Source organism: Oncorhynchus masou, unplaced genomic scaffold (genome assembly GCF_036934945.1).
Source record: "Oncorhynchus masou masou isolate Uvic2021 unplaced genomic scaffold, UVic_Omas_1.1 unplaced_scaffold_1910, whole genome shotgun sequence".
Classification (NCBI taxonomy): domain Eukaryota; kingdom Metazoa; phylum Chordata; class Actinopteri; order Salmoniformes; family Salmonidae; genus Oncorhynchus; species Oncorhynchus masou.
Window position 1 is genome coordinate 30,443 of NW_027008408.1, and position 20,204 is coordinate 50,646.

Genomic DNA, 20,204 nt, shown 5'->3' on the forward strand with positions numbered 1-20,204 from the left:
TGGAACAGACTCTCTATAGTTAAACAACGTTGTGGAGCAGACCCTCTCTATAGTTAAACACCGTTGTGGAACAGACCCTCTCTATAGTTAAACACCGTTGTGGAACAGACCCTCTCTATAGTTAAACACCGTTGTGGAACAGACCCTCTCTATAGTTAAACACCGTTGTGGAACAGACCCTCTCTATAGTTAAACACCGTTGTGGAACAGACCCTCTCTATAGTTAAACACCGTTGTGGAGCAGACCCTCTCTATAGTTAAACACCGTTGTGGAGCAGACCTCTCTATAGTTAAACAGCGTTGTGGAACAGACCCTCTCTATAGTTAAACACCGTTGTGGAGCAGACCCTCTCTATAGTTAAACACCGTTGTGGAACAGACCCTCTCTATAGTTAAACACCGTTGTGGAACAGACCCTCTCTATAGTTAAACACCGTTGTGGAGCAGACCCTCTCTATAGTTAAACACCGTTGTGGAACAGACCCTCTCTATAGTTAAACACCGTTGTGGAACAGACCCTCTCTATAGTTAAACACCGTTGTGGAACAGACCCTCTCTATAGTTAAACACCGTTGTGGAACAGACCCTCTCTATAGTTAAACACCGTTGTGGAACAGACCCTCTCTATAGTTAAACACCGTTGTGGAGCAGACCCTCTCTATAGTTAAACATAGTTAAACACCGTTGTGGAACAGACCCTCTCTATAGTTCAACACCGTTGTGGAACAGACCCTCTCTATAGTTAAACACCGTAGTTAAACACCGTTGTGGAACAGACCCTCTCTATAGTTAAACACCGTTGTGGAACAGACCCTCTCTATAGTTAAACACTCTATAGTTAAACACCGTTGTGGAGCAGACCCTCTCTATAGTTAAACAGCGTTGTGGAACAGACCCTCTCTATAGTTAAACACCGTTGTGGAGCAGACCCTCTCTATAGTTAAACACCGTTGTGGAACAGACCCTCTCTATAGTTAAACACCGTTGTGGAACAGACCCTCTCTATAGTTAAAACAGTTAAACACCGTTGTGGAGCAGACCCTCTCTATAGTTAAACAGCGTTGTGGAACAGACCCTCTCTATAGTTAAACACCGTTGTGGAGCAGACCCTCTCTATAGTTAAACACCGTTGTGGAACAGACCCTCTCTATAGTTAAACACCGTTGTGGAGCAGACCCTCTCTATAGTTAAACACCGTAGTTAAACACCGTTGTGGAACAGACCCTCTCTATAGTTAAACACCGTTGTGGAACAGACCCTCTCTATAGTTAAACACCGTAGTTAAACACCGTTGTGGAGCAGACCCTCTCTATAGTTAAACAGCGTTGTGGAACAGACCCTCTCTATAGTTAAACACCGTTGTGGAGCAGACCCTCTCTATAGTTAAACACCGTTGTGGAACAGACCCTCTCTATAGTTAAACACCGTGTGGAACAGACCCTCTCTATAGTTAAACAGCGTTGTGGAGCAGACCCTCTCTATAGTTAAACAGTATTCACCGTTGTGGAGCAGACCCTCTCTATAGTTAAACACCGTTGCGGAACAGACCCTCTCTATAGTTAAACAGCGTTGTGGAGCAGACCCTCTCTATAGTTTAAGTATTCACCGTTGTGGAGCAGACCCTCTCCATAGTTAAACAGTACACCGTTGTGGAGCAGACCCTCTCTATAGTTAAGTATTCACCGTTGTGGAACAGACCCTCTCCATAGTTAAACAGTATTCACCATTGTGGAGCAGACCCTTGCAGAACTTGTGGAAGGAGGGCAGGGAGAAGAGAGGGGTGTAGGTATCAGACCTCTTCATCATCAGGCACATCTCCAGAGACCACGTCAACAACAGCTTCCTGTTTGGAGCAGACACACACACACACACACACACACACACACACACACACACACACACACTAGGTTAGGTTATATGGTGGAGAAATGACCAGATTGAGTTATAATCCGGTCATGGCATCAAATGGTTGTTTTCTGCAACAGAACAGAGGGTTCTGAGAACACGTTCATCTGCGTGTGTTCTACGGAGGATGGGCTTCTGGGAGATTTAACACTGACAGGAGATTGACCATGTCTTTGGGTGATACCACATTCCAGAGCCTGAGGTAATGTTTCTGTACTGGGGGGACAGGGGGACATGGCTCCAGTACGGGGTCCTCCCCAGGGGGACATGGTCCCGGGGTCCCCCCAGGGGGACATGGCTCCATTACGGGGTCCCCCCAGGGGGATCCCCCCAGGGGGACATGGCTCCAGTCCGGAGTTGGGGTCCCCCCAGGGAGACATGGCTCCGGTATAGAATTGGGGTCCCCCCAGGGGGACATGGCTCCGGAGTTGGGGTCCCCCCAGGGGGACATGGCTCCAGTATAGAGTTGGGGTCCCCCAGGGGGACATGGCTCCAGTATAGACCCAGACCATGGTCCCTACACAGTGAGGACAGTCTTTACAGCAGATACTGTCTGCTGTGAATTATTAGTATATTTTATATATGAATCCTAACCTCGTGACCCATTCCATACATCTGTTGTTTGTCATGAACATCCCGGAGGATGAACTTTGCTATAAAATGCTGCGTCTCGAAACATCCAGGGTCGCTGACAAGTTCCATTACTGCACTAATTAAACAATACAAGTTGGATGGTTTTGAAGAAATGTAAAAGTCTCCTTTTGACGACAATAATTCCACCCACAGTTATCGTTCAACTACACCTGTGTGTGTGAGACATGTATAGCTTGTGTACCTGGCCTCAGTGTTGAGCTGCTCCTTCCTCAGCAGGGCTCCCAGCAGGGACAGCAGGGTGCTGAAGTGTTTCCTGGTTGCCGTGGTTACCGTGCTGATGACCGCCCGTCAAAGAGAGAAGGGGAGGAGGAGGACAGGCTGGACGAGATGAAGTGATCATGTCTGAAAAACAGAGGGAGAGAGAGAGAGAGAGGATTGAAAGAGAAGACAACAGAATGTGGTGAACGTTTAAAAAAAGGAAGGATCAAAGTTTAACATAAACTGTGACTGTTACAGTGTGAGTACAGGGTCTATAACAGCAGGGTGGTAGTGTGTGTTACCTGGTACAGTGTGAGTACAGGGTCTATAACAGCAGGGTGGTAGTGTGTGTTACCTGGTACAGTGTGAGTACAGGGTCTATAACAGCAGGGTGGTAGTGTGTGTTACCTGGTACAGTGTGAGTACAGGGTCTATAACAGCAGGGTGGTAGTACAGTGTGAGTACAGGGTCTATAACAGCAGGGTGGTAGTGTGTGTTACCTGGTACAGTGTGAGTACAGGGTCTATAACAGCAGGGTGGTAGTGTGTGTTACCTGGTACAGTGTGAGTACAGGGTCTATAACAGCAGGGTGGTAGTGTGTGTTACCTGGTACAGTGTGAGTACAGGGTCTATAACAGCAGGGTGGTAGTGTGTGTTACCTGGTACAGTGTGAGTACAGGGTATATAACAGCAGGGTGGTAGTGTGTGTTACCTGGTACAGTGTGAGTACAGGGTCTATAACAGCAGGGTGGTAGTGTGTGTTACCTGGTACAGTGTGAGTACAGGGTATATAACAGCAGGGTGGTAGTGTGTGTTACCTGGTACAGTGTGAGTACAGGGTCTATAACAGCAGGGTGGTAGTGTGTGTTACCTGGTACAGTGTGAGTACAGGGTATATAACAGCAGGGTGGTAATGTGTGTTACCTGGTACAGTGTGAGTACAGGGTATATAACAGCAGGGTGGTAGTGTGTGTTACCTGGTACAGTGTGAGTACAGGGTATATAACAGCAGGGTGGTAGTGTGTGTTACCTGGTACAGTGTGAGTACAGGGTATATAACAGCAGGGTGGTAGTGTGTGTTACCTGGTACAGTGTGAGTACAGGGTCTATAACAGCAGGGTGGTAGTGTGTGTTACCTGGTACAGTGTGAGTACAGGGTATATAACAGCAGGGCGGTAGTGTGTGTTACCTGGTACAGTGTGAGTACAGGGTCTATAACAGCAGGGTGGTATGTGTGTTACCTGGTACAGTGTGAGTACAGGGTATATAACAGCAGGGTGGTAGTGTGTGTTACCTGGTACAGTGTGAGTACAGGGTATATAACAGCAGGGTGGTAGTGTGTGTTACCTGGTACAGTGTGAGTACAGGGTATATAACAGCAGGGTGGTAGTGTGTGTTACCTGGTACAGTGTGAGTACAGGGTATATAACAGCAGGGTGGTAGTGTGTGTTACCTGGTACAGTGTGAGTACAGGGTATATAACAGCAGGGTGGTAGTGTGTGTTACCTGGTACAGTGTGAGTACAGGGTATATAACAGCAGGGTGGTAGTGTGTGTTACCTGGTACAGTGTGAGTACAGGGTATATAACAGCAGGGTGGTAGTGTGTGTTACCTGGTACAGTGTGAGTACAGGGTATATAACAGCAGGGTGGTAGTGTGTGTTACCTGGTACAGTGTGAGTACAGGGTATATAACAGCAGGGTGGTAGTGTGTGTTACCTGGTACAGTGTGAGTACAGGGTATATAACAGCAGGGTGGTAGTGTGTGTTACCTGGTACAGTGTGAGTACAGGGTATATAACAGCAGGGTGGTAGTGTGTGTTACCTGGTACAGTGTGAGTACAGGGTATATAACAGCAGGGTGGTAGTGTGTGTTACCTGGTACAGTGTGAGTACAGGGTATATAACAGCAGGGTGGTAGTGTGTGTTACCTGGTACAGTGTGAGTACAGGGTATATAACAGCAGGGTGGTAGTGTGTGTTACCTGGTACAGTGTGAGTACAGGGTATATAACAGCAGGGTGGTAGTGGGTGTTACCTGGTACAGTGTGAGTACAGGGTATATAACACAGCATATTGTACAGCAGGGTGGTAGACGGCCAGGTCAGAGTGGACCAACATCAGGTTCTGACTCAACAACGAAAACACCGTCGGAGACAGAGCCCACATCTACAGAGAGGGGGGGGGAGACAGAGGGAGGGGGAGAGGGGGCAGAGGGAGGGAGGGGGAGAGGGGGCAGAGGGAGGGGGGCAGAGGGAGGGAGGGGCAGAGGGAGGGAGGGGCAGAGGGAGGAGGAGGGGCAGAGGGAGGAGCAGGGGCAGAGGGAGGAGCAGGGGCAGAGGGAGAGCAGAGGGAGAGGGGGGCAGAGGGAGGGAGGGGTGGCAGAGGGGCAGAGGGGGGTGGCAGAGGGGCAGAGGGAGGCAGAGGGAGGGTGGCAGAGGGGCAGAGGGAGGGGGGTGGCAGAGGGGAGGGGGCAGAGGGAGAGGGGACAGAGGGAGAGGGGGCAGAGGGAGAGGGGGCAGAGGGAGAGGGGGCAGAGGGAAAAGGGGGGGCAGAGGGAGGGGGGGGGCAGAGGGAGAGGGGGCAGAGGGAGGGGGCAGAGGGAGGGGAGACAAGCCAGAGGTACATTTTAAGTTCCAGTTCAGTCATGTTACTTGGTGTTGCTGATGGTAGTGCAGTGTGTGTGTTATGTAACATACCCCTATGAGTGCGTTCTCAGTATTTGGGCCAGAAATGTGTGTGTGTGTGTGTGTGTGTGTGTGTGTGTGTGTGTGTGTGTGTGTGTGTGTGTGTGTGTGTGTGTGTTAATCCGACATACCCCTATGAGTGAGTTCTTGGTGTTGCCGATGGTGGTGAGGGCTGACAGGTTGAAGATGAGGGTGAACTCTGCCCTCTCTGGAGTGAGGGTAAGGGGGCGAAGACAGGGTGCTGGATGCCGGGAAAGGGTGGAGGGGTCGGGGGAGGGGGTACCAGGGGGTCGGGGGAGAGGCCCAGGGGCGCCAGAAGGCTGGACAGGGCACAGGCCATCTCTCCTAGAACCAGTTTATATGCCGCTTCCAGAATGGGGATGTTCTTCAGGCTCAAAACAGACTGGTACACACCCAGGGCTGCTGACATCACCTGGGAGAGAGAGAGACCAACATCCTTAGTTAGCTAACATTACATCTCTCTGTTTATCAGAGCCCAACACCCAGGGCTGCTGACATCACCTGGAGAGAGAGAGAGACCAACATCCTTAGTTAGCTAACATTACATCTCTCTGTTTATCAGAGCCCAACACCCAGGGCTGCTGACATCACCTGGAGAGAGAGAGACCAACATCCTTAGTTAGCTAACATTACATCTCTCTGTTTATCAGAGCCCAACACCCAGGGCTGCTGACATCACCTGGAGAGAGAGAGAGCCCAACATCCTTAGCTAGCTAACGTTACATCTCTGTTTATCAGAGCCCAACACCCAGGGCTGCTGACATCACCTGGAGAGAGAGAGAGAGCCCATAACATTATATCATCTGTTTATCAGAGCCCAACACCCAGGGCTGCTGACATCACCTGGAGAGAGAGAGCACAACATCCTTACCTAGCTAACATTACATCTGTTTATCAGAGCCCAACACCCAGGGCTGCTGACATCACCTGGGAGAGAGAGAGCCCAACATCCTTAGCTAGCTAACATTACATCTGTTTATCAGAGCCCAACATCCTTAGCTAGCTAACATTACATCTGTTTATCAGAGCCCAACACCCAGGGCTGCTGACATCACCTGAGAGAGAGAGCCCAACATCCTTATCCGCTAACATTACATCTGTTTATCAGAGCCCAACATCCTTATCTCGCTAACATTACATCTGTTTATCAGAGCCCAAACCCAGGGCTGCTGACATCACCTGGAGAGAGAGAGCCCAACATCCTTATCTCGCTAACATTACATCTGTTTATCAGAGCCCAAACAGGGCTGCTGACATCACCTGAGAGAGAGAGAGAGAGAGCCCAACATCCTTATCTCGCTAACATTACATCTGTTTATCAGAGCCCAACACCCAGGGCTGCTGACATCACCTGGAGAGAGAGCCCAACATCCTTAGCTAGCTAACATTACATCTGTTTATCAGAGCCCAACATCCTTAGCTAGCTAACATTACATCTGTTTATCAGAGCCCAACACCCAGGGCTGCTGACATCACCTGGAGAGAGAGAGAGAGCCCAACATCCTTAGCTAGCTAACATTACATCTGTTTATCAGAGCCCAACACCCAGGGCTGCTGACATCACCTGGAGAGAGAGAGCCCAACATCCTTAGCTCGCTAACATTACATCTGTTTATCAGAGCCCAACACCCAGGGCTGCTGACATCACCTGGGGAGAGAGAGAGAGAGCACAACATCCTTACCTCGCTAACATTACATCTGTTTATCAGAGCCCAACACAGGGCTGCTGACATCACCTGGGGAGAGAGAGCCCAACATCCTTAGCTCGCTAACATTACATCTGTTTATCAGAGCCCAACACCCAGGGCTGCTGACATCACCTGGAGAGAGAGAGCCCAACATCCTTAGCTCGCTAACATTACATCTGTTTATCAGAGCCCAACACCCAGGGCTGCTGCTGGAGAGAGAGAGCACAACATCCTTAGCTAGCTAACATTACATCTGTTTATCAGAGCCCAACACCCAGGGATCTGACATCACCTGAGAGAGAGAGAGCTAGGGCTGCTGACATCACCTGGAGAGAGAGAGAGAGCCCAACATCCTTTCGCTAACATTACATCTGTTTATCAGAGCCCAACACCCAGGGCTGCTGACATCACCTGGAGATCTGTTTATCAGAGCCCAACATCCTTAGCTAGCTAACATTACATCTGTTTATCAGAGCCCAACATCCTTAGCTAGCTAACATTACATCTGTTTATCAGAGCCCAACATCCTTAGCTAGCTAACATTACATCTGTTTATCAGAGCCCAACATCCCAGGGCTGTGACATCATCTGGAGAGAGCCCAACATCCTTAGCTAGCTAACATTACATCTGTTTATCAGACATCCTTTCGCTAACATTACATCTGTTTATCAGAGCCCAACAGCTAGCTCTCTGTTTATCAGAGCCCAACATCCTTAGCTAGCTAACATTACATCTGTTTATCAGAGCCCAACACCCAGGGCTGCTGACATCACCTGGAGAGAGAGAGCACAACATGTTTACATCCTTCGCTAACATTACATCTGTTTATCAGAGCCCAACACCTTAGGCTAACATTACATCTGTTTATGACATCACCTGGAGTTTAGAGAGCCCAACATCCTTAGCTCGCTAACATTACATCTGTTTATCAGAGCCCAACATCCTTAGCTAGCTAACATTACATCTGTTTATCAGAGCCCAAACATGACATCACCTGGAGAGAGAGAGCCCAACATCCTTAGCTAGCTCACATTACATCTGTTTATCAGAGCCCAACACCCATCTGACATCACCTGGAGAGAGAGAGCCCAACATCCTTAGCTAACATTACATCTGTTTATTGACATCACCTGGAGAGAGAGAGAGCCCAACATCCTTAGCTAGCTAACATTACATCTGTTTATCAGAGCCCAACATCCTTAGTTAGCTAACATTACATCTGTTTATCAGAGCCCAACATCCTTAGCTAGCTCACATTACATCTGTTTATCAGAGCCCAACATCCTTTAGCACATTACATCTGTTTATCAGAGCCCAACATCCTTAGTTAGCTAACATTACATCTGTTTATCAGAGCCCAACATCCTTAGTTAGCTAACATTACATCTGTTTATCAGAGCCCAACACCCAGGGCTGCTGACATCACCTGAGAGAGAGAGAGCCCAACATCCTTAGCTAGCTAACATTACATCTGTTTATCAGAGCCCAACACCCAGGGTTGACATCACCTCAGAGCCCAACATCCTTAGCTAGCTAACATTACATCTGTTTATCAGAGCCCAACATCCTTAGTTAGCTAACATTACATCTGTTTATCAGAGCCCAACACCCATCTGACATCACCTGGAGAGAGAGAGCCCAACATCCTTAGCTAACATTACATCTGTTTATCAGAGCCCAACACCCAGGGCTGCTGACATCACCTGGAGAGAGAGAGCCCAACATCCTTAGCTCGCTAACATTACATCTGTTTATCAGAGCCCAACACCCAGGGCTGCTGACATCACCTGGAGAGAGAGAGAGCCCAACATCCTTAGCTAGCTAACATTACATCTCTCTGTTTATCAGAGCCCAACATCCTTAGTTAGCTAACATTACATCTGTTTATCAGAGCCCAACACCCAGGGCTGCTGACATCACCTGGAGAGAGAGAGCCCAACATCCTTAGCTAGCTCACATTACATCTGTTTATCAGAGCCCAACACCCAGGGCTGCTGACATCACCTGGAGAGAGAGCCCAACATCCTTAGCTAGCTAACATTACATCTGTTTATCAGAGCCCAACACCCAGGGCTGCTGACATCACCTGAGAGAGAGAGAGAGCCCAACATCCTTAGCTAGCTAACATTACATCTCTCTGTTTATCAGAGCCCAACATCCTTAGTTAGCTAACATTACATCTGTTTATCAGAGCCCAACACCCTTAGCTAGCTCACATTACATCTGTTTATCAGAGCCCAACACCCTTAGTTAGCTAACATTACATCTGTTTATCAGAGCCCAACATCCTTAGTTAGCTAACATTACATCTGTTTATCAGAGCCCAACATCCTTAGTTAGCTAACATTACATCTGTTTATCAGAGCCCAACACCCAGGGCTGCTGACATCACCTAGCCCAACATCCTTAGCTCGCTAACATTACATCTGTTTATCAGAGCCCAACACCCAGGGCTGCTGACATCACCTAGAGAGCCCAACATCCTTAGCTAGCTAACATTACATCTGTTTATCAGAGCCCAACATCCTTAGTTAGCTAACATTACATCTGTTTATCAGAGCCCAACATCCTTAGCTAGCTAACATTACATCTGTTTATCAGAGCCCAACATACTAAGCTAGCTAACATTACATCTCTGTTTATCAGAGCCCAACATCCTTAGCTAGCTAACATTACATCTGTTTATCAGAGCCCAACATCCTTAGCTAGCTAACATTACATCTGTTTATCAGAGCCCAACATCCTTAGCTAGCTAACATTACATCTGTTTATCAGAGCCCAACATCCTTAGCTAGCTAACATTACATCTGTTTATCAGAGCCCAACATCCTTAGCTCGCTAACATTACATCTGTTTATCAGAGCCCAACATCCTTAGCTAGCTAACATTACATCTGTTTATCAGAGCCCAACATCCTTAGTTAGCTCACATTACATCTGTTTATCAGAGCCCAACATCCTTTAGCTAGCTAACATTACATCTGTGTTTATCAGAGCCCAACATCCTTACCTAGCTAACATTACATCTGTTTATCAGAGCCCAACATCCTTAGTTAGCTCACATTACATCTGTTTATCAGAGCCCAACATCCTTACCTCGCTAACATTACATCTGTTTATCAGAGCCCAACACCCTTAGCTAGCTCACATTACATCTGTTTATCAGAGCCCAACACCCTTAGTTAGCTAACATTACATCTGTTTATCAGAGCCCAACATCCTTAGCTAGCTAACATTACATCTGTTTATCAGAGCCCAACATCCTTAGTTAGCTAACATTACATCTGTTTATCAGAGCCCAACATCCTTAGCTAGCTAACATTACATCTCTCTGTTTATCAGAGCCCAACATCCTTAGCTAGCTAACATTACATCTCTCTGTTTATCAGAGCCCAACATCCTTAGCTAGCTAACATTACATCTGTTTATCAGAGCCCAACATCCTTAGTTAGCTAACATTACATCTGTTTATCAGAGCCCAACATCCTTACCTCGCTAACATTACATCTGTTTATCAGAGCCCAACATCCTTAGTTAGCTCACATTACATCTGTGTTTATCAGAGCCCAACATCCTTAGCTAGCTAACATTACATCTGTTTATCAGAGCCCAACATCCTTAGTTCGCTCACATTACATCTGTTTATCAGAGCCCAACATCCTTAGTTAGCTCACATTACATCTGTTTATCAGAGCCCAACATCCTTAGTTAGCTAACATTACATCTGTTTATCAGAGCCCAACATCCTTAGCTAGCTAACATTACATCTGTTTATCAGAGCCCAACATCCTTAGCTAGCTCACATTACATCTCTCTGTTTATCAGAGCCCAACATCCTTAGCTAGCTAACATTACATCTGTTTATCAGAGCCCAACATTCTTAGCTAGCTAGCTAACATTACATCTGTGTTTATCAGAGCCCAACATCCTTAGCTAGCTAACATTACATCTGTGTTTATCAGAGCCCGACATCCTTAGCAAGCTAACATTACATATCTCTGTTTATCAGAGCCCAACATCCTTAGCTCGTTTAACGTTACATCTCTCTGTTTATCAGAGCCCAACATCATTAGTTAGCTAACATTACATATCTCTGTTGATCAGAGCCCAACATCCTTAGCTAGCTCACATTACATCTGTGTTTATCAGAGCCCAACATCCTTAGCTAGCTAACATTACAGCTGTGTTTATCAGAGCCCAACATCCTTAGCTAGCTAACATTACATCAGTGTTTATCAGAGCCCAACATCCTTAGCTAGCTCACATTACATCTGTGTTTATCAGAGCCCAACATCCTTAGCTAGCTAACATTACATCAGTGTTTATCAAAGCCCAACATCCTTAGCTAGCTCACATTACATCTGTGTTTATCAGAGCCCGACATCCTTAGCAAGCTAACATTACATATCTCTGTTTATCAGAGCCCAACATCCTTAGCTCGCTAACGTTACATCTCGCTGTTTATCAGAGCCCAACATCATTAGTTAGCTAACATTACATATCTCTGTTGATCAGAGCCCAACATCCTTAGCTAGCTCACATTACATCTGTGTTTATCAGAGCCCAACATCCTTAGCTAGCTAACATTACAGCTGTGTTTATCAGAGCCCAACATCCTTAGCTAGCTAACATTACATCAGTGTTTATCAGAGCCCAACATCCTTAGCTAGCTCACATTACATCTGTGTTTATCAGAGCCCAACATCCTTAGCTAGCTAACATTACATCAGTGTTTATCAAAGCCCAACATCCTTAGCTAGCTCACATTACATCTGTGTTTATCAGAGCCCAACAACCTTAGCTAGCTAACATTACAGCTGTGTTTATCTGTGTTTATCAGAGCCCAACATCCTTAGCTAGCTAACATTACATCAGTGTTTATCAGAGCCCAACATCCTTAGCTAGCTAACAAACGAGCTGACAAGGTACAAATCTGTCATTCTGCCCCTGAACAGGCAGTCGGCCTAGGAACAGTGGGTTGTCATTGAAAATAAGAATTTGTTCTTAACTGACTTTTTATTTTATTTATTTTTTTACCTTTATTTAACCAGGCAAGTCAGTTAAGAACAAATTCTTATTTTCAATGACGGCCTAGGAACCGTGGGTTAACTGCCTGTTCATTGGCAGAACGACAGATTTGTACCTTGTCAGCTCGGGGATTTGTTAGGTAGCTAAGGATGTTGGGCTCTGATAAACACAGAGATGTAATGTTAGCTAGCTAAGGATGTTGGGCTTGTCGGGGTTTGAACTCGCAACCTTCCGGTTACTAGTCCAACGCTCTAACCACTAGGCTACCCTGCCGCCCCACTTGCCTTTTAAATAAAGGTAAAAATAAAGTAAAAAAACATCTGTGACATTAGTGTGCATCGTCTCAATGCTCCTTTTGGAAAAAACTCTTGCAGACTCAAATGATCACTATCGAACACAACAGCAAGTGGCCACTCGATAAAGGGCTTAGGGGCCCAAGTGTTGGGTTTGAGATTCAGCCTATGGCTGTGGTAGATGGAACTTCATTAGCCCCATAGGTCACAATTATACACATTTTTCTTATCGTTTTAACTTGAAAACGGCAGTTTAAAAGTCAAGAACGTGTTTCCATTTGTCACATCCCTGACAAACACACCCACCTCTCTGTCCCTGTTGAAGCGTAGCTCCAGGAGCTGTGATGTGGGAGCCAGCAGCTTCTCCACAAACCACGCTGGAAGCTTAGTGTTGATCTGGTCCACAATCTACAACACACAGAGAGAGAGAGGAGAGACCATTAGAAGCAGATAATCGATATGGGGTTATTATTAGGAGAGGCAACACGTTGAATGACCAACCAGTTCTCTGCATTCGGGCAGACATGCACAAAATTGTCAACATGTTTCAGAATGAAGGCCTATATTGACGCAGCATTCAAGTTTCTCGCTCACAAGACCTGAAATTTGCTGTTTGAGGAAACATTCGTCCTAACCGGTTTAAAACAGTCCCCGGCCGTATGAAACAGTCCCCGGCCGTATGAAACAGTCCCCGGCCGTATAAAACAGTCCCGGCCGTATGAAACAGTCCCCGGCCGTATGAAACAGTCCCCGGCCGTATGAAACAGGTATAAAACAGTCCCCGGCCGTATGAAACAGGTATAAAACAGTCCCCGGCCGTATGAAACAGTCCCCGCCGTATGAAACAGGTATAAAACAGTCCCCGGCCGTATGAAACAGTCCCCGGCCGTATAAAACAGGTATAAAACAGTCCCCGGCCGTATGTATAAAACAGTCCCCGGCCGTATAAAACAGTCCCCGGCCGTATAAACAGTCCCCGGGTATATAAAACAGTCCCCGGCCGTATAAAACAGTCCCCGGCCGTATAAAACAGTCCCCGGCCGTATGAAACAGTCCCCGGCCGTATGAAACAGTCCCCGGCCGTATGAAACAGGTATAAAACAGTCCCCGGCCGTATAAAACAGTCCCTGGCCGTATAAAACAGTCCCCGGCCGTATAAAACAGTCCCCGGCCGTATAAAACAGGTATAAAACAGTCCCCGGCCGTATAAAACAGGTATAAAACAGTCCCCGGCCGGATCAAACAGGTTTAAAACATACCCGGCCGTATAAAACAAGGTATAAAACAGTCCCGGCCTTATAAAACAGTCCCCGGCCGTATAAAACAGGTATAAAACAGTCCCCGGCCGTATAAAACAGGTATTAAACAGTCCCCGGCCGTATAAAACAGTCCCCGGCCGTATAAAACAGTCCCCGGCCGTATAAAACAGGTATAAAACAGTCCCCGGCCGTATAAAACAGTCCCCGGCCGTATAAAACAGGTATAAAACAGTCCCCGGCCTTATAAAACAGTCCCCGGCCGTATAAAACAGGTATAAAACAGTCCCCGGCCGTATAAAACAGCCCCCGGTCATAAAACAGTCCCCGGTCGGATCAAACAGGTATAAAACAGCCCCGGTCAGATCAAACAGGTATAAAACAGCCCCCGGATCAAGATCAAAACAGCCCCGGTCGGATCAAACAGGGCAGATCAAACAGCCCCCGTCAGATAAAACAGCCCCCTGGCCGTATAAAACAGCCCCGGCCGTATAAAACAGTCCCCGGCCGTATAAAACAGGTATAAAACAGTCCCGGCCGTATAAACAGTCCCAGGTATAAAACAGTCCCCGGCCGTATAAAACAGTCCCCGGCCGTATAAAACAGTCCCCGGCCGTATAAAACAGTCCCCGGGTATAAAACAGTCCCGGCCGTATAAAACAGTCCCCGGCCGTATAAAACAGTCCCCGGTCGAATGCAAACCAGTATTAGAACCAGTTCTTACCAATGTGATGAGGCTGAGGACGGCCAGGCTGTACTCTGGGCCACAGGCCCGGCAGGCATCCAGCTGGTCCAGACCGTAAGGTGATGACGGCGTCGGTCAGCTGTGCGGACGGCTCCAAGCTCACCAGCAGGACACACACACACTCATTCCCCGCCGTCAACACCGGCTCAGAGAACAACACCTGCTTGGCCGTCGACACACATGCCAACACCCGGTTCAAAACCTGGAGAAAGGGAGGAAGGAGAGAGGGAGTAGAGGGAGTAAGGAGAGAGGGAGGAAGGAGAGAGGGAGTAAGGAGAGAGGGAGTAAGGAGAGAGGGAGTAAGGAGAGAGGGAGTAAGGGAGAGAGGGAGGAAGGAGAGAGGGAGTAAGGAGAGAGGGAGGAAGGAGAGAGGGAGTAAGGAGAGAGGGAGTAAGGAGAGAGGGAGTAAGGAGAGGGGAGTAAGGAGAGAGGGAGTAGAGGGAGGAAAGAGAGAGGGAGTAGAGGGAGAAAGGAGAGAGGGAGTAGAGGGAGGAAGGAGAGAGGGAGTAGAGGGAGGAAGGAGAGAGGGAGTAGAGGGGGAGGGAAGGAGAGAGGGAGTAGAGGGAGGAAGGAGAGAGGGAGTAGAGGGAGGAAGGAGAGAGGGAGTAGAGGGAGGAAGGAGAGGGAGAGGGAGTAGGTAAGGTTGTGTTGGGAGGAAATGATATGGACATATGCCTGGTTAATTATGAGAGTCTGTGTGTCTTTCTCCCCATCTCGCCTTACAGACGTATGCCTGTGATGGATGTGATGGGGGTGTGTGTTCTCTCTCCTTACATCAGAGATGTATGTGACATATGCCTGAGTGTGTGTTGTGTGTGTGTGTGTGTGTGTGTCTTTCTCCCCTCCTTACATCAGAGATGTATGCCTGAGTGTGTGTGTGTGTGTGTCTCTCCTTACATCAGAGACGTATGCCTGAGTGTGGGTGTGTGTGTGTGTGTGTGTGTGTCTCTCCTTACATCAGAGACGTATGCCTGAATGTGTGTGTATGTGTGTGTGTCTCTCCTTACATCAGAGACGTATGCCTGAGTGTGTGTGTGTGTGTGTGTGTCTCTCTTTACATCAGAGACGTATGCCTGAGTGTGTGTGTGTGTGTGTGTGTGTCTCTCCTTACATCAGAGACGTATGCCTGTGTGATGTGGTGTGTGTGTGTGTGTGTGTGTGTGTGTGTGTGTGTGTGTGTGTCTCTCCTTACATCATAGACGTAAGCCTGAGTGTGTGTGTGTCTCTCCTTACATCAGAGACGTATGCCTGAGTGTGTGTGTGTCTCTCCGTACATCAGAGACGTATGCCTGTGTGATGGGGGTGTGTGTGTGTGTGTGTGTGTGTGTGTGTGTGTGTGTGTCTCTCCGTACATCAGAGACGTATGCCTGTGTGATGGGTGTGTGTGTGTGTGTGCGTGTGTGTGTGTCTCTCCGTACATCAGAGACGTATGCCTGTGTGTGTGTGTGTGTGTCTCTCCGTACATCAGAGACGTATGCCTGTGTGTGTGTGTGTGTGTGTGTCTCTCCGTACATCAGAGACGTATGCCTGTGTGTGTGTCTCTCCTTACATCAGAGACGTATGCCTGTGTGATGGGTGTGTGTGTGTGTGTGTGTGTGTGTCTCTCCTTACATCAGAGACGTATGCCTGAGTGTGTGTGTGTCTCTCCTTACATCAGAGACGTATGCTTGTGTGATGGGCGGTCCTCTAATGGGGTTGAAGCGCTGTCCGATGCAGCGCACCACGGTGCTGAACACCCTCAGCAGGGCGGCCAGTTTGGGCAGAGACACCGTGGGAGGAGGGATGTCCTCGTCTACCGCCTCGCCAGAACCCACGTGACCCAGGTCCTGGAGACAACGTGGGACAGGAAGTCCATAGATTTGTTCATGATGTTTCAAATGTAATGTTAATACAACAGGATGTCAGCGACACCAACATGTTCCCCTGCAACAGGAAGTATTCAAACCCCTTATTCTACATGTTGTGGTGGCGTTAAACCCCTAGACTTATTCTACATGTTGTTGTGGCGTTAAACCCCTAGACTTATTCTACATGTTGTTGTGGTGTTAAACCCCTAGACTTATTCTACATGTTGTTGTGTGTTAAACCCCTAGACTTATTCTACATGTTGTGGTGGTTAAACCCTAGACTTATTCTACATGTTGTGTTAAACCCTAGACTTATTCTACATGTTGTTGTGGTGTTAAACCCTAGACTTATTCTACATGTTGTGGTGTTAAACCCCTAGACTTATTCTACATGTTGTGGTGTTAAACCCCTAGACTTATTCTACATGTTGTGGTGTTAAACCCTAGACTTATTCTACATGTTGTGTTAAACCCCTAGACTTATTCTACATGTTGTGTTAAACCCTAGACTTATTCTACATGTTGTGTTAAACCCCTAGACTTATTCTACATGTTGTGTTAAACCCCTAGACTTATTCTACATGTTGTGTTAACCCCTAGACTTATTCTACATGTTGTTGTGGTGTTAACCCCTAGACTTATTCTACATGTTGTTGTGGTGTTAAACCCCAGACTTATTCTACATGTTGTGGTGTTAAACCCCTAGACTTATTCTACATGATGTTGTGTTAAACCCCTAGACTTATTCTACATGTTGTGTTAAACCCCTAGACTTATTCTACATGTTGTTGTGGTGTTAAACCCTAGACTTATTCTACATGTTGTTGTGGTGTTAAACCCCTAGACTTATTCTACATGTTGTTGTGGTGTTAAACCCCTAGACTTATTCTACATGTTGTTGTGGTGTTAAACCCCTAGACTTATTCTACATGTTGTTGTGGTGTTAAACCCCTAGACTTATTCTACATGTTGTGGTGGCGTTAAACCCCTAGACTTATTCTACATGTTTGTGTTAAACCCCTAGACTTATTCTACATGTTGTTGTGGTGTTAAACCCCTAGACTTATTCTACATGTTGTGGTGTTAAACCCCTAGACTTATTCTACATGTTGTGGTGTTAAACCCCTAGACTTATTCTACATGTTGTGGTGTTAAACCCCTAGACTTATTCTACATGTTGTGTTAAACCCTAGACTTATTCTACATGTTGTGTTAAACCCTAGACTTATTCTACATGTTGTGTTAAACCCTAGACTTATTCTACATGTTGTGTTAAACCCCTAGACTTATTCTACATGTTGTGTTAACCCCCTAGACTTATTCTACATGTTGTTGTGGTGTTAACCCCTAGACTTATTCTACATGTTGTTGTGGTGTTAAACCCCTAGACTTATTCTACATGTTGTGGTGTTAAACCCCTAGACTTATTCTACATGATGTTGTGTTAAACCCTAGACTTATTCTACATGTTGTGTTAAACCCCTAGACTTATTCTACATGTTGTTGTGGTGTTAAACCCCTAGACTTATTCTACATGTTGTTGTGGTGTTAAACCCCTAGACTTATTCTACATGTTGTTGTGGTGTTAAACCCTAGACTTATTCTACATGTTGTTGTGGTGTTAAATCCCTAGACTTATTCTACATGTTGTTGTGGTGTTAAACCCTAGACTTATTCTACATGTTGTGGTGGTGTTAAACCCTAGACTTATTCTACATGTTGTTGTTGTTGTGTTAAACCCCTAGACTTATTCTACATGTTGTTGTTGTTGTGTTAAACCCCTAGACTTATTCTACATGTTGTGTTAAACCCTAGACTTATTCTACATGTTGTTGTGGTGTTAAACCCCTAGACTTATTCTACATGTTGTTGTGGTGTTAAACCCCTAGACTTATTCTACATGTTGTGGTGTTAAACCCTAGACTTATTCTACATGTTGTGTTAAACCCTAGACTTATTCTACATGTTGTGTTAAACCCCTAGACTTATTCTACATGTTGTGTTAAACCCTAGACTTATTCTACATGTTGTGTTAAACCCCTAGACTTATTCTACATGTTGTGTTAAACCCTAGACTTATTCTACATGTTGTGTTAACCCCTAGACTTATTCTACATGTTGTTGTGGTGTTAACCCCTAGACTTATTCTACATGTTGTTGTGGTGTTAAACCCCCAGACTTATTCTACATGTTGTGGTGTTAAACCCTAGACTTATTCTACATGATGTTGTGTTAAACCCCTAGACTTATTCTACATGTTGTGTTAAACCCCTAGACTTATTCTACATGTTGTTGTGGTGTTAAACCCCTAGACTTATTCTACATGTTGTTGTGGTGTTAAACCCCTAGACTTATTCTACATGTTGTTGTGGTGTTAAACCCTAGACTTATTCTACATGTTGTTGTGGTGTTAAATCCCTAGACTTATTCTACATGTTGTTGTGGTGTTAAACCCTAGACTTATTCTACATGTTGTGGTGGTGTTAAACCCCTAGACTTATTCTACATGTTGTTGTGGTGTTAAACCCTAGACTTATTCTACATGTTGTTGTTGTGGTGTTAAACCCTAGACTTATTCTACATGTTGTTGTTGTTGTGTTAAACCCCTAGACTTATTCTACATGTTGTGTTAAACCCCTAGACTTATTCTACATGTTGTGTTAAACCCCTAGACTTATTCTACATGTTGTGTTAAACCCTAGACTTATTCTACATGTTGTTGTGGTGTTAAACCCTAGACTTATTCTACATGTCGTTGTGGTGTTAAACCCTAGACTTATTCTACATGTCGTTGTGGTGTTAAACCCCTAGACTTATTCTACATGTCGTTGTGGTGTTAAACCCCTAGACTTATTCTACATGTCGTTGTGGTGTTAAACCCCTAGACTTATTCTACATGTGTTGTGGTGTTAAACCCCTAGACTTATTCTACATGTTGTTGTGGTGTTAAACCCCTAGACTTATTCTACATGTCGTTGTGGTGTTAAACCCCTAGACTTATTCTACATGTCGTTGTGGTGTTAAACCCCTAGACTTATTCTACATGTTGTGGTGGTGTTAAACCCCTAGACTTATTCTAGATGTTGTTGTGGCGTTAAACCCTAGACTTATTCTACATGTCGTTGTGTTAAACCCCTAGACTTATTCTACATGTCGTTGTTGTGTTAAACCCCTAGACTTATTCTACATGTCGTTGTGGTGTTAAACCCCTAGACTTATTCTACATGTTGTTGTTGTGTTAAACCCTAGACTTATTCTAGATGTTGTTGTGGCGTTAAACCCCTAGACTTATTCTACATGTTGTGTTAAACCCCTAGACTTATTCTACATGTTGTTGTGGTGTTAAACCCTAGACTTATTCTACATGTTGTTGTGGTGTTAAACCCCTAGACTTATTCTACATGTTGTTGTGGTGTTAAACCCTAGACTTATTCTACATGTTGTGGTGGTGTTAAACCCTAGACTTATTCTACATGTTGGTGTGTTAAACCCTAGACTTATTCTACATGTTGTTGTGGTGTTAAACCCTAGACTTATTCTACATGTTGTGGTGGTGTTAAACCCTAGACTTATTCTACATGTTGTTGTGGCGTTAAACCCCTAGACTTATTCTGCATGTTGTTGTGGTGTTAAACCCTAGACTTATTCTGCATGTTGTTGTGGTGTTAAACCCCTAGACTTATTCTACATGTTGTTGTGGTGTTAAACCCCTAGACTTATTCTACATGTTGTTGTGGTGTTAAACCCCTAGACTTATTCTACATGTTGTTGTTGTGTTAAACCCCTAGACTTATTCTACATGTTGTTGTGGTGTTAAACCCCTAGACTTATTCTACATGTTGTGGTGGTGTTAAACCCCTAGACTTATTCTACATGTGGTGTTA

The 20,204-nt window shown here is 45.8% G+C and overlaps 1 pseudogene; it reads right to left on the bottom strand.

Annotated features, from left to right (window-relative positions):
- LOC135532567 (serine/threonine-protein kinase SMG1-like) overlaps positions 1 to 20,204 on the bottom strand; it is a 90,939-nt pseudogene that overhangs the window by 26,998 nt on the left and 43,737 nt on the right.